At 42.0% G+C, this 15,031-nt stretch overlaps 1 protein-coding gene across 7 annotated transcripts in view; it reads right to left on the bottom strand.

Moving 5' to 3' along the window:
- LOC115599054 (V-set domain-containing T-cell activation inhibitor 1-like) overlaps positions 1-14,486 on the bottom strand; it is a 33,185-nt gene extending 18,699 nt beyond the window's left edge. For 3 of the 7 annotated variants that reach the window (XM_030459018.1, XM_030459050.1, XM_030459008.1), the window contains exon 1: positions 14,383-14,486. The gene's annotated coding sequence lies outside the window, so the exon portion shown is untranslated. Of the gene's footprint in view, positions 1-3,223; positions 3,375-4,254; positions 4,301-5,821; positions 5,839-14,382 lie in introns of those variants that run through there. The other 4 variants (XM_030459035.1, XM_030459024.1, XM_030459042.1 and 1 more) reach the window with 3 other exon arrangements.
- Positions 14,487-15,031: the final 545 nt, after the last annotated feature.

The raw sequence follows: 15,031 nt of genomic DNA on the forward strand, positions 1-15,031 counted from the left end.
ATTTCTTCAGCTCCCTTACAGCTGATAAGTCTCTAAAAGCTCATGAATGTTTCTCCTTTTATCTTTGCTCTCCATCCCATCTGTAGAGTGTCTTGACAAAGTGCAGCTGAAGGGCCATATTAAACATAGGCAGGGTATAAGTCAACAATAATTTAGTTACTGAACACAAAGTAAGAACATCGAGATACAAATATTGTAAACTCCACTGCAGGAAAAAATTATCTCTCTTTAAACAGACAAACTGTCATTATTTAGTGTAATAATTTCATAAATGTTTGTAGTGATGCCATTAGCTGTGTCTTGCTTAATACATTATCCAATTTACAAATGTATTTCTTCCTGTTTATCCAGTAGTTATCATTCACACTGAGCCAGGATTATAAAGCCCCCAGGCAAATGCCATCTGTCCAAAGAAGGAAAGAGGAAAACTCCCACCCTTTGACCTTTTAAAATTCTTGTAGTGAATAAAGCCTGGTCACAAGGGAAAGGAAGAAAGGGAAATTCTGTGGGACTTTCCTAGGAAGCAGAAGGGAAACTGTTTCAAGAAACAGCTTTGAGCTGATGGGATAGTAAATAAAATGTCTTTATTTTTGTTTAATGCCTTGTCTAGGAGGAAGTATACAACACTAATGCCAGAGAATTTCCATTCTACAAAATTACTTTCCAGCTCAATACTCTGAATGCAGGGGAAATCTGGGTTTGCAGATGCTTATTTTTTCTGGCATCTGTTGTGAGCAACAGGCTTAAGACTGCAAGTTACTTCTCTCAATTGCAAGTCTCTCTCTTTTTAGCTATTTTTCTTTTGCATATTGTAAAACCCTCCTTTCTTCAAGACAAGATGCTGATGTTAGTGATGCATATACACAATTCCACTAAGGTACAGTAGTTGGATTATTTTTTTCTCAATCAGACCTATCACTAGATAATATATTTCTTCCCTGACTTGGAACCCTACAATCAGTTAGATCCATATATCCTGGCAGGTGAGAAAGCAGAAGAAGAAGTGAGAAAGAAGAAAGCTGTAAAGTAAATGAAACTCAAAAAATACCTATTTTTGTCTTCTAGGAAGGTTTTAAATATTCATCAACAAATAGGGGAGCTTCACAAGTAAATGAGGCTAATTAGTAGCCAATGCTGTTGTGGCTGCTGCATTGGACATGGAAACACTGGGAATGGTGGGTCTGAAAATGGAAGCTCAGGATTCCAGAGTGAGAGGAGAAAAAGAAACTGAGGCTGGTGCAGCTTGTGTTGGCTCCTCCTCAGGGAATATGAACTTGTGACTGGGCCCCAGCCTGGGCACTTCCCTGAGGGTTTGTACACCTAGAAGACAATCTTTGCTGCAGTGGCTCCTCTGAGTAAGGAACCACTTGAATCACACCCTGTGTTTTTCTACCAGACTGAAAAACACAGCTTATTGAACATGCTGACAAGCAACTCTTCATTTTAAAGTCTTTATAATCCTGAAACAAACCCTGGGTCAAATCAGTGCTATTAATTAACACAGATTTTAGAGCAAATGAACTGAAAGGAGGGAATCTCTGAGCTGGTCTATTAGAAGCATTGCTCTGTTAAAGAAAAAGTGAAGGAGCCTCTTTTATTTGTGGTTTGTTTTCTTTTAATCATTGCAAATAGACCTGTAGCTGCAGTTTGTGAGAACTTCGTGTCTATAGAACTTTTTCTGAGTAATTCCCAGCACATACTCTGTACCATGTGCCCTAACAAAGTATCTCTGATATTCTCTGGTGAGATTCTCTGCATGCTCTGGTGAAACCTTTTCTTATGTGAGGAAAGACAGGTAAGCACAGTGAATGTAAATAACTAAGAAAATGAAGAGCCGTTCCTTTCTCCAAGAGCCCATTTTGGCCTTCTCCATAGTTAGCCAGTGAAAAGCACAAAGTACTCATGGAATACCTTATTGTAGGAAAAAAAAAAAGTTCTAGTGTTTCAAGAGTCCTCAAACAAGTGATGAAAATAAGGTTTACAGTTTCCAAATACTACAGGGTTAAACCTGCCCTCCTCCTCCCAATGGAATTGCCTTCTCAATCCCTGCTTTTTGAAAATATTTACAGAGATGAAGACTACAAGCTCTTTAAAGCCCAGCTGTTTGAGTATGAGAGCAGGAATTTTCTAATTGTATGGCTGTTATGAATGTTAATGTCCAATTGACTTGTCCATCAGAGATGGACACATATAGGATTCTAAACAGGGGCCCCAAGAGCTTCTGTAAGCACTTCATGCTTCTTTTTCTAAGATGTAAATAAATGTTCCAAGTGGAAAACAGTCACACATTGAGATAATTGGATGTACCTACAATATCTAACATAACTTGGGCATCTCAACACAGTTCTGTTTTGCCCAAGTGTTGGATGCATGTAGACTATTTTTGAGAGCTGAGGTAGATGTGTCTATTGTCTGGAGGAAATATCTTGAGCTGATATCAATTTGTATAAATAGGAAAAATAAGGGATGGGAATTGTAAGCACTTCCTCTGGGCCCTCTACTCTCAAATGTTTCTCAAACTTCTTAAAGATTTCCAGATTTGTTGTTAATGCTTGGTTCAGATGTAGGTCAGCCAAACACTTTTACATTCTGAAGTGCCCATTTCAAGCATTGTATGTGTGAGCAGATCTTGCCTCATTCTTGTCCCAGCAAAAGTTTCTGTTATCAGTGCAACGGCATTGCAATTTTTTTAAAACTCCATCTGCAATCATGACCCTGCAGTGAGGTGCTGGTGTCTTTTCAGAGCCACAGCCTTAGGGTTTGAAAGCAAAGAGAGGAACTCTTTTCCTTCAAAACACTGAAAAACCACTTGTGTTGGCCTCCTATACATGTGTTTCTATTCAGAGCTGTGACACAAGAAAGAGGTGGCATCCTCCTCCTTCCCCTTTTCTGACAACAGTCCTCTGTTCTTCCTATGGCTGTGTGTATAATTGATTTTCACATGTTGCCTGCTCTGTCCTTTAGCTAGATTTGGAGAATCTACTTCTAGTTGTTTTGTTATTGATAACTGTGCATGTCCTGGTGTGAAGGGGCATGTGTGTATGTTTTCCTAACTGTGAATGCTTTAGGCAGATGAATGTGACTTCATTTTCCTACTGCAAATCAGCACTGGCAGACTTGCAAGCCCTCATCTTGACAGAGAACAACTGATCTCTTTTTTTCTCCTTTTTCATCTTTAGTAGTATGCTCCATAGGGTGTGTGGCTGCTGGCTTAGGCACTCACATGATTTGAACTGATAAAGGATTAGACTTCACATGGATCTCAACAGGGAATCCAGCAGCTCTGTCGCAACCGCAGCAAACAACCCCAAGTTCTTGGCCCCAAACACTGTTGGATCCAATTTCTGTTGTGAAGCTGTAACTTCTGGGGTGCTCAGGGGAAATAATGTTGCATCAGACAAGTCTGAAGCTGTTAGAGACAAAAACCAATGGAAACCGCTGTCCCAAACCTAGGAAAACATGGAGAAACCACTTATCAACTCTTGGGTTAACCCATGTGATTTCTCTCCTACCCCACAGCACACAGGTGACTGTAGCACCAGAGGTGGTGGTGTGATTTGGGTGTGCAATATGGTGATGGAGCTGAGGCAATGCAATAGGACAAAAAATTCCAGGAGCATGTGAGCTGGAACTAAGGATGGCCTGGGCTAGTCTGCAGTGGCAGCCCAGTGCTAGGAAAGGGGGATCTATAGGAGTTCATCCTGAAAAATAGGTACATTTAACTTCTGTACCCCTCATGTTTCTGATCCTTGTACTCAGCAAATGCTAACTACATTATTATGTATTAAGCTATTATGGCTTGGGGAATGTTTGTGTCCCTGCTCTGGCTTTGCTCCTAATTAGCTCATGTAGGCAGTAGAACTTTACTTCCTGCAGGACTACATGAACTGTGGATGCTGGGGGTGCATAAGCACAGTGTAAGCCTGGCCAGTATCAGAGGTACTCATGTTGTCATCAGTAATATTCCCTGTTATTACTGCTAGAGGTGAAAATCTAGGTTAGACTTGACTGATCAGATGGAATACTGCTTAGTTGGGTGAGAGCTGTAGACTGTAACTTTGTTTTAACACAAGGAAAGGATGGCTAGGACAGAAAGACTGCAACGTGCGTCTGCTCTTACTGCAACAGCAATGCAGGTGGTATTTTAAAGGGTGCCTGAAGGACAGAGTTAGCAGAAGTCAAGTTGGAACTGCTTTGTCTTGGATGTTGTATTTCCTAGTAGAATGGTTGTGTCAAGGGAAGAAAGCCTCCTACTCCATAACTGCTGGAAGAATACTGCACAAAAGTGCATGGAATGGGCAGGTGAATTCTGGTGTGGATTCTCTGGTGTCTTCTACTGTTGTTAATGCTTTTGCTCTCTAACATGAATTCTCTGGACTCTTACAAGAGCTGACTTCACAGGACTGTTTTGGTTTTGTTTTTTCTCTTGCCTTGAGAACAGTGCAAACAAGATCTCTGGGTGGTTTGTTGTTGTGTTGGGTGTTTGTTGTTTTTGTTGTCTTTTTCTTGATTTTTGAAAGACTTGTGAAAGGGCTGTAAGGGATGTTGAGGAAAAGAGGGAAGAATTAGGCAGGTGTTTAGCTTGATCATATGAGCTTTATAAGCTTTACTTTTCTCAAGAATACAGGTTGTGAGCTATTAATTGCATCTGCCCACAACTGGCTGTTACTGATCTTTCTGGATTGTGAGAGAACAGAAGAGATAAGCCAGTCTTTGAATATAACTAAAAAGATGACAAACCAATATACAGATTTATTATAGCTACCAAAAACTCTGTGAGGAATTTAAGTCCTAAAAGTTGCTGTTTTTTAAAATGGTCTTTAGTTTGCTTTTCAAAGGTGATACAGTTCAGTGGTAATGGAGCCCTGGTAGTGAATGGTCTCATTTCCTCAAAGAGAGCTTAAGCTGTAGCCATGTAAGCCTTTCACCACTTACTAAGTATAATACCAGAGTATAATACTTGTTATGTGAAGGTAGGACATAGCTGAAAGTAAGCTGGAGAATTACTATCTGGAAGCATCCAGGTGTTGTCAAGCTTATGATTGCTACACAGGTGTCTTGTAACAGCATCTGATTGTCATTTGGTTATGGCCAATAGTGTCCCCTTGAGGGTTGCAGTGAAGGTTACTTTAGAGCTCACCCTGAGTCCAAACAGAGTACCTTACCACTGAGGCACAATCTGTTCAGTGCAACTCTGCTCTAAAGACAATTTTCTGTCTGGGTTGGTGAGCTACACCTACACTAGGACAGCGAGCAGTGCATGTGTAGTTTCTGTAATCTCTTTTCTGTAATCAGGAGCCCAACAAATTTAGCCTTTTTGGTGTCAGAGATGCTGAACAGAACTTTGTGTTTATGCTCATGAATTCGTTCTTAAGTAATGACTTGAAAAGGAAGAGGAGCATCTTGTGCAAAACCACAAGCTTTCATGTTGTGAAAGATCAGCCCAACCTCCCTGCGGTTCTACACTTTCAATATAGGGAACCCCCTGTGAAAGTTTAGGTAAAGTTAGTTTTACAGTATATTTTCAACAAGCCCCAGAAGGGAAGTTGAGGGTGTGAAATGCATCTCCCAGATAAGGGGTGCAAATGCAGCAGTGAATGGCACTGACCTACAGCTTCATCTCTAGGCCTCCCCTCTCCCCAGTGAGAAGGTAAGCCTTGTGAATGAGTTAGATTCCCAGCCTCAGGAATGATAGGTACAGTCAAACATCTTTGCAATGAATTAAATGATCAAAAGCAAAATTGCCTGAAATTTTGTAGGGATTTAGTCCTGCATAATGGGGCTCTGCACTGAGACCCTGGTTCTGCAAGTAGCAACCTACCTCAGGTGCAGGAGGCAGATACCTGAGGCATTGGTCTGCAAAGGGGCAGCCAGACTCCAAGAAAGCAGCCACCAAGGGGGAAGGATCAGCAGCTGCTGTTTGGAGAGAGGTGGAAGATGGAGACAGCTTCTCTGCAATCTTTACCTCTTCTCATCCCTTCCTTCTCTTCTTTACTGTGTAGTGGAAGGGGTGACTGAGGCCTTTCCTTTCCAAAACATCAATCTTTTGCTTCGTTAGTGTTGCTGAGAAGTCTTGACGGTGCTCTAGCTGAAGCACCTCGTGTGTGACACCTCCCTTCTCACACCACACACGCTTTATCTCCCTTAAATGCATACTCTTTTTCCCTTCTGTTGACTAATGCCCTGTGAAATACCTTCTAATGGTGTCTCACATCAAGGATTTTTCCAGGCCCAGCAGCTCCTTCCTCAAGGGCTGAACAGTCTGCAGCTCCCTTGCTTGTGATCTAGTGGCTCTGGGTATCTGAAGGAGCTGGTTTGGTCTCTACAATGCCATAACAAAGATACAAGTTGTTCTTCACAGTAGCAGGTGCCAGTGGCACAGGATTGAAGGTTATCCAGTCTTGCATGTCTCAGAGTAGTTAAAGTATTCCTCAAACACATTATTCAATGCATAGCTGTTCACTGCTAGAGTAAATGACTGATTTCCTGCTTTGCCATCAGATTCTAGGGAAGCAGCCACTTATAGGGATATGTCTAACAAAGCTGTGGCCAGGAGGACTTTTGTCACTGTAATATGCCACTTGCTTTTAGTCTTAACAGATGTTGCAACCAAGTGAGTCTTCCTACAGCTGCTGGGAAGAGATGTGCTTCCTGGGCCAACTGTTTCCCACACCTGGGCTGTCTGAACCTACATCCTCTCTTGACACGTGATGAAAAGCCCATCTTTTGGAGGTGGCCAAAGCTGAAGTACTGAGTATTTGTGTTAATGTGTGACAAGACTTGGCCTCAGTCAAAGCTTGGAGTCAAAACTATACATAAATCTTTATTTTGAGAGACAAGATTCCTTCTCCTATTTCTTTTTACTTACTAGAAAAAGATATGGTGCACTTGACAAGAACTGAGGTTGATTGATCTTTGATGATGGGAATGTGAAGACCACCTACTGCTTACCTGAACTGCATCTTGTAATTTCAGCTGGGGAAGTGAGGAGTGCTTAACAGGACTTATTGTGCAACCTAATGCATACCTAGCTCTCACAGGAAGAGGGATGTGATGTCCTCAAAGAGGAAAGCACAAAGAGCTAGTTGATTAGATATGGCATTGCACTTAGTTTACTGGCACCTGCCAGACACATTGAGGACTCACCATGATGCAGGCAACCCAAATATTTTGTCTGGATCTTCAGAGCACCATTAAATGGCGTTAAACGTGGCTGCCCTTCTTGTAGACACAAGTGTCTGTCTGTGAGAGTGTGAAGTGGAAGAAGCTCTTTTTTTCTCCCCTTGGTGACATGGTTGTGAGGAGCTAACAAGCAGCTATTAGGTGTCACTGGTACTGTGCTTTAAGTGGTAACTGTTACATGAAATAGAAGCCATGAAAACATGGGAGAAATCATTTGCAGAAAGTACTCAAACGGTGTACATTTTAAATAGCCCAGTTTTGAAGTGCTTCCTCTGAGCACTCATGGAAACCTTCTCTAGATATTAATATGTTGATCTCATGCCTGCAGTTCAAAGCCCTGGAATCCTTCTACTACCAGATGGGATCTGAGAAGCCTCATTAGTTACATTGTAATGCTTCAGATTTTGATGACCTCAAAGCTAACCTTGGCACTTCTAGGATTGTTTATTTAAGAGAGTTGAAATAAGAATGCTCCCTGCTGGTCTTTCATAATCATTCATTCAAGCTGTAAACAGTAATTTTGGAGATGAAATTGAGATGCCTTATGGAGAAGGACAGTGAACTCCGTTGAGCTATTCTGGAACAGATGTTTTAGGAACGGAAGCAACCTTATTTCTCCTCGGTTGTTCAGGGGAAGCAAAGTGTCTGAGGATTAGCTTTGCAGCCTTGCAGCCACTCAAGATGAAATATTTTCCCTGGCCTAAACAAGGTAGGTATTGTGGGGTATCTCATCTGTACCTTGCTAGCAGTGAGCTGATGGTGGTCTTAGCTATGACTTTGTTACCTCTGCTGTCCCCCATTTCTTACAGCTGCTCCACTCCAAAAATCTCCTGTACCATGGGCCACAATTTTGAGGACTGGAGCTGAAGTAGCACTTTTACACCCCCTGGGGATGCCCTTTGACTCAAGGTCTATTGCTGGCTGGACATATGTTTATTCTTCTCTCAGCAGAGAAGAAAAGTAAGAGAAAATGGGAGCCAAGACCATAAAACTGAATTTTAATCAGAGCTCTCCTAACAGATACTTCTGTCCCTTCTTCTGAGGTGTGAAACAGATCTGTAGTTGGGGTGGGGTAAGGACACTGCCAACCATGTCAAGCCACCAGAGTTGCCCTGACTTTCACAGGTTTGTTCATGTCACTTAGCATCTGAATCAAGATACTCAGCTTCATCTGTGAAAGCAGCTTTCAGAAGACACCTGTATACTTGTATAGTGGCTTCATACCATGACCACCATGAAACTTGCAGCTGTAGTGAAGCACTCAAAGGGTGAAACTGTGTGGACGGAAATCTTTGAGGACAGAAGTTTCCCATGAGGAAACTCAAAGATCCCCCAGCCAGACCTGCCATGCAACTCCGCTAGCTCTTCAGTTAGGTATTTTGATTTTGGTCTGAGACTATAAAGGCTTCATCCAATACTGTGGTGCTGCCAGATTTTGGTGCCATAAAAGGAGTCTGTGCTTAGCAAGGTGCTGCTGCTGTCCTTGGCATTAATGGATCCTAACTGTGGCCCTAAGAGCTGTTTGTGGAGTTGGGTTTCCCCAGAGGATTACTGGTGGTTGATGAGGCTCTAGGACAAATGAACACATTCTTCTCTGCTTTATTCCTCTCTGAGGAGTGAAGAAATGGGGAAGGAGGCAGTAAAGTGAGTGTTATAGGGACTTAGATAGGTTTTAGTCTCAGAGGAAAAGCTGACCCCTGAGCTGGCACAGCTAGTTCCCAGCCTGTTGTGTAGGAGACCTTTTCAGCGTCGAAGTTATTTTTTTTCCCCCCTTCCTTGGAAAATACAAGAGATGCAGCACAGCACAGGTACCCCGGGATCTGGGTCAGCTTCTAAGCCACCACTGTGCACTTTGCTAACCGATGATCAGTGTCTGGCAGTGCAGGAGTCAGAGTAGGCAGGGGTTGGAGTGTGGTCAGCCCATGGAGAATGGTGTGGCTTCAGCACAGCTGTCCTTGTGCTAGAGACAAGGAAAACTCAGCTTACAGACTGAGTAGTCAAAAGCAATGCTATGGGGGATTAAATGAGGAGTGCATAGGAGTTGAGTTAAGTGCATAGAATGGAAATTGCTGGGTATGTTGTAGAGCTGAAAAAGTGGCAAGGCTCCCTGTTGTCATCTCCTCTCATCTCTTGAGTTTCACAGATGCTTCTGGGCATAATTTTTTTTAACAAAACAAAAACTTTGGAAGTGCTAAATGTGTATTTCTGGTGGGTGGAGAGGAAGGATGTCATTATGAGGCAGATACCTTCATCATAGTTGCTGAAGTGATATGTCCTTCTCTGAATAATAAAGTGCATTTGGGTAAGAAGAAATTGTCACCTTTCAGGAAGTAAGAGTTCATGGTAAATACAAGAGACAGTGACTGCAAGTTAAATTTGTTTTGGGCACAGTGTTTTTTACCCTCTTCATTTGCTGTAATAGGGAAAGAAAGAGACAGTGCCAGCTGCTCCCAAACTAGATAGCTGCAATGTGCTGAGTCTGCAGAGGTACACAATGCATACATGCAAGGATGCAGAAGGCAAAATGCAACAACTCCCTGTAGACCCTGTAGTTTTGCTCTCTAACAGAACAACGAAGTTAAAGCCGGGCTGCCTCAGCCAGGCATAAGTAGGGAGATCAGGATGCTCTTCCCTGTCCTGATGTCCGAATAAAATAATCCTCCTTTCAGAAGTGATGGCAAGGATCTGTTTGACTCTAGCTCAGATAGTTCTCTAACTGTGGTGGCAGCTGATGTTGCTCTGTCAAAGACAGTGAAAAAGAAGCTGAAAGTAAATTTGCCTTCCAAAAGAAAAAAGCCACCTTCTTCAGAACTTAAGAACATAGCAATATAGGAAGACTTGGATGTTAGGAGAGGTGAAGAAATTCTTCTTCAGTCACACTAAGTTGAGAAATACACTTGTACTCCACAACTAACTATATTCGTAGAGCTGAGGGGAAACAAATTAAGCAAATAGTCTCAGTCTCACTATGCCAATTCCTTCCAGCAGCCTTGCAAGGAAACTTAACAATTTTAAGTGAAATAAAACAATATGGAAAACTGCACAATAATATATTCACAAAGAAATGAGAGGAAAATACCTGCATGCAGAACTGTTGATTGATATAATTTTTTTAAAATTAAAAAAAAACATAATCTTCTCTGAATGAATAATTTGTGTTTTCTTCATCCTCCTCCCTCTTAAAGTTGCACTTTTCAACTTCATGTAGCAAGAGCTGTATTAAACCAGTTACCAGTGCTTTTTGTTTATAGAACAAAATTTAGTTTTGAGTGAAGCTTTGGTAAACTGCAGTACTGAAACTAAAATACTTGAAATAAATCCTCACAAATTATAGGAAATCCTGTGGTTTCTTTTACTGTGGGTGCTCTCTTTTGGAATGCTACTGAGGGCTCTTACTGCTGTGCTGTGCTAATGCCTTCTGTGCTCTGCTGGTTGGCTGACTGGCTTGGGTAGTTTTAGCTTTTTAGGGATATATTTCTATATGGATGCTGGAGTCACAGGTGCTTAGTTTTTCCATGCCTGCAAATTGTCTAGCTTGGAGTCCTTGAGCTGGCTATGTTTTTACTGTTTGTTATTCTGGGGAGTCAGAGTTGCTCTGAGCAAACTGCATTTCCAGAGGGCTGATAGGTACATGGATACCTCTGCTGTTTCAGATTTTTATGTATTTTAGTCCTTCTAGAATAGATTATATTTTCTCCAATTTGGAATTTTGCTTTTTTAAGTTTGTTTATCCCTTCTCCCTTGCTCAGCAGGCATCTTGAAACAGATAATGACTAACTGTGGCTACACATGTTTTTTCTTCAGTCTTATCAAGTATTTCATTGCAGCTGTCTTAGTACCAGCAATTTATTTTATTTTGCTAGAGGCTAGTATAGCATAGGGATGGACTTGTAGAAGAGTCTGGTGGCCAAAATCAGAGTTTAAGGAAAAGAAACTGCAGAGTCAATAGAGGGAAAGGCAGCTGAGAGAACAAAACAAATCCGGAATTAGCTACAGACAAGAAATGGAGTTTCTTTTTTTGTGATGCTGAAGGTGGCTGTAGGGGTTTTTTTTGTTGTTCAGTACTTTGGGTGGGAATGAAAAAGAAAACATAAAGATAAAAATGCCTAAACAAAATAAAGAACTTCACCATGAAAGCCATCCTCTCCTTTCTCCCCCTCAGCTTCTGTTGGAAACTCAGGCCAGTCTGAGTTCTGGTATGCACCATGGGTGGTGTGGATGCCTCGGGCCAGGGCTGAGCAGCCCAGGGTGCCCACACAGCCCTGTGCTCTGCTGGCCTGAGCTCCTCTCCCAGGGCAGGAGCAGCAGAGCCCTTAAATCATGGCAGAGAGCTGCAATTGGTAACTCCCCTGCAACACAGGGAGTTCATGTCAGAGTAACACTAAGTGTAGGCTGCTGCATGTCTCCAGGCCCTATTAGCACAGGCACCTCTGCACCACACCTTGCTGTGTGGTTGACATGTGCCTGAAGATGCTGAGATGCAGTTTTGAAGACATACAGGCTGATGTGAACTGAAACTGGAGCTGGCTGAGGCTTAGGCTGCACGTAGCCACATCCCTCTGAACTGTCAGGGTTCAATGAGATTTCACCTGGCCTATACGGGCATTCAGATACATTTAATGGAGCATGGCAGAAAAGTATCTTGTTGTTCAGAAGCTTTTTTCCTTTCCTCCTCTCAGCTGCTGAAACAAAGCTGTCTCTAGTGACGTGCTTGCAGTGTCCTGCCTCCTGGACTGGGCTGGACTGCCACCTTCTGTGTACGTTTAGGAATGCTAAGCTTCTATAGGGGTGGTTGGCTATACAGGCTTCTTGTCTTGAGGTGTAACATAACATGGAAGGCTGTAACACAGTTCAGAAAAGAAATGTATCTGAGGATGGAAGAGGCAGAAACCTGCTTGATTTTTTTGAAAGAAAAAAATCCCATGTGCAGGGACACCTCCCACCAGACCAGGTTGCTCACAGCCCCATCCAACCTGGCCTTGAACACTGGCAGGGATGAGGCATCCAAAGGCTCCCTGAGCAACCTGTACCAGTGTCTCACCACCCTCATCATTAAGAATATCCTTCTTATGTCTAATCCAAATCTACTCTCTTCCAGTTAAAACCATTGCTCCTTATGCTGTTACTAGAGGTCCTGGTAAAAAGACTTTTTCTGTCTTTCTTATAAGCACCCTTTGAGTGTTGAAAGGCTACAGGAAGGTTTCCCTGAAGCCTTCTCTTCTCTGGGTTGAACAACCACAATTCTCTCAGTCTTTCTTTAGAGGTGCTCTAGACTTCTGATAATTTTTGTGGACCTCTTCTGAATCTTCTCCAGCAAGTCCATATCTGTCCTGTGCTACCAGTAAACAGTACTGCCAGTAAACCAGTAAACAGTAGATGCAATCTGCAATGCTAACACTGAAAGAAGCCAACAAGATTGAGTGACTTGTTGACAAGTGACTAGACTGCACTACTGCATGTTGCTGTTTTTTCTTTTCTCTCTCACTCTCTTTTTTTTTTTTTTCTTTTTTAATCCTTTCAAGAGTAAAGTGTTCCCCCCTAACCCTCACCCTGCCTGGAGGGCCTTTTCTGTGGCAGGCCAAATGTCAAAAAGTGGTGATTTCCACTAAAAAATTTGTCTCTTGAATGTAGTATATATCAATGCAATCTTATTTCAAAACTTTTGTAACTGGAGACAGCATACTGGAGTCTTTTTTAGTAGTACTCCTCTTGGTAAATATTTTAGTGGACTCATCTGCATTACAAAAAGCTTAGATGTGAAAAATTTCTATAATTTCCTCTCCATTTCTTTAAATAATTTATCTAAAAGAAAAAAAAAAGGTGTTTATACTTGTATTATGAAGTTTAACTCAAAACAAAAGCAAGCTTTTTTATTTTATGAGAACCGAAATATATCTGTGTGGTTTCACTGCTTACTCAGGATTCATCTTTAGTCAAATGGTAAAGTACTTTCTCTCAATTTAGTCTTCAAAAGGCAATTTTGTCTGATATGAGCTGGTTCTTGGGAGGCCTGAGTTCCAGGTTCTCACAGAGGCATCAGAGATTGGGGTTGTGACACCGGTTGCTTTGTATTTTTCCAGAGTGACTCTCTTCTACCCTTCTCTCTGCATTACCTTCATGGGTAATGTTCCTTCTTAAGAAGGCACGAGCTATCAAAAGTAGTAATAATAGATTTTTAAAAGGAGAAATTGTTTTAAATGTCCTGCTGTATGGACTGATACGTACATCTGTGCTTGTATCTTTTTATTAATCTAGTATAAACCTTCTATCAAAATTTAAAGACAGTAAGTTTGAAACCTACTTGTGCAACAGCATCATGCTACCCTCTTTTATAAAAGTCCACAAACATTTGTCACAGGAACCTCAGAGACTCATTAACTGGGCAAATCCTCCTCTGCAGTTGCTTGCCCTCTTGGCTTTTTGCTCTTGCACTTGATTTCGTCACCGGAGACCAGCATCTCGGGTGTTGTGTAGCACTGACTTTGTGACTGTGTATGTGCTGCTTCCTTGATTGGACTCCTGACCTTCCTCACACCGGGGTTTTTATCTGCTTTACACACTGTCAGTCAATAAACAGTGATCAGTCAGAACCCGAAAAGGGTTTCAGTTTTCATGTGGCTAAGCTGAAAGTCTTGTCTGAGCCTTGTCCCTTACTCAGCAGATACTTGGTATCAGCAGGTGTGATTATTTTCAGCCCAATTGAAACTTTCTCTAAACTGTAACTCTTCTAGGTCACTTCTGTGTGTCAGTTTCTTTTTTTTTCTTTAGCCATTAAAGAGCGGAAGTAAAGGCAAAACTGTACTTGGTGAGTAAATCAGCTGGAGATGCCTTTTGGAGTGTCAGGTGAAGGCTGCCTCCTGTTTTACTGCTAGCCTTAGCCTCACTTTCAATTTTGCAGCCTAGGTGCACCCCAGTTGGCAGTCTTCCAAAACACTTTAACTGGGAAATCCCTCAACCCCCCTGTTATTTTTCTCTCCCCCAAGCTGCCACTGAAAACAACCCCCTCCACACCCCCCCCAAAAAAACCCAAGCCAAAAACCGCAACACAAACCAAATGGAACCCATATTGTTTCTTTTCCATTTCCCCCACATTGACATCATCTGAAGCAATTGAAAAGACCTTAGCCAAGAAGGCATAGCCAAGAGACTGCAGTTTTCACAGTACCTAGTATGAGACAGAAAGCTGGATCTTTTACTTACCGATGTGGAATGTCTTGGTAGCTTGTCTGGATGTGCCGGGATTCAAATGTGCTGCTGTGAGGAGCCTCTGCCTTGAATGAGGAAGTTCTGAAGCCGGGCAGGATATGAAGCAATGACTCAGATGTGGAGGGCTGTGTTTCTTGACTGGCTAAGGAATAAAAGGAATTATTGACAGCACTCACTGCAACGTCCTCAGCCCACATAAGGACTTGCTAGCTGCCACTTTACCAATAGTAACAGTTCGGGAACATTTGATTTGTCACCTTTCATCTTTTCCTTATGATTCTGGTATTGCAATCCTTTCTAGGAGGACTGTCTACCTTTTGTCCCATATGCCCCTCTCAAGAAGCATTTCTTTGCATGAATGTGCCACTTGAAGGTGTTTAGAATAAGAATTTTGGTCATGTGTCTGAAACAACTCTTGCCTCTTAGCTCAAGCAGGCGCTTGAGGCGCTTGGTTCTTTCTATTAGGAAAAGAAAATTATTTTAGAAACAAAACAAAAACACAACACATTTTTTCTAACAATTATTTTTAACTGACATTCACATATTTATTTTCCCAGATACACTAACACACAGTCTGCCACTTGTAGTTTCTAACTGTGCCTTTCCAAACAAATTAACAAGATTAACTGGCTCTCTGCTTTTG

Source organism: Calypte anna, chromosome 1 (assembly GCF_003957555.1).
Source record: "Calypte anna isolate BGI_N300 chromosome 1, bCalAnn1_v1.p, whole genome shotgun sequence".
In the NCBI taxonomy this organism is placed as follows: domain Eukaryota; kingdom Metazoa; phylum Chordata; class Aves; order Apodiformes; family Trochilidae; genus Calypte; species Calypte anna.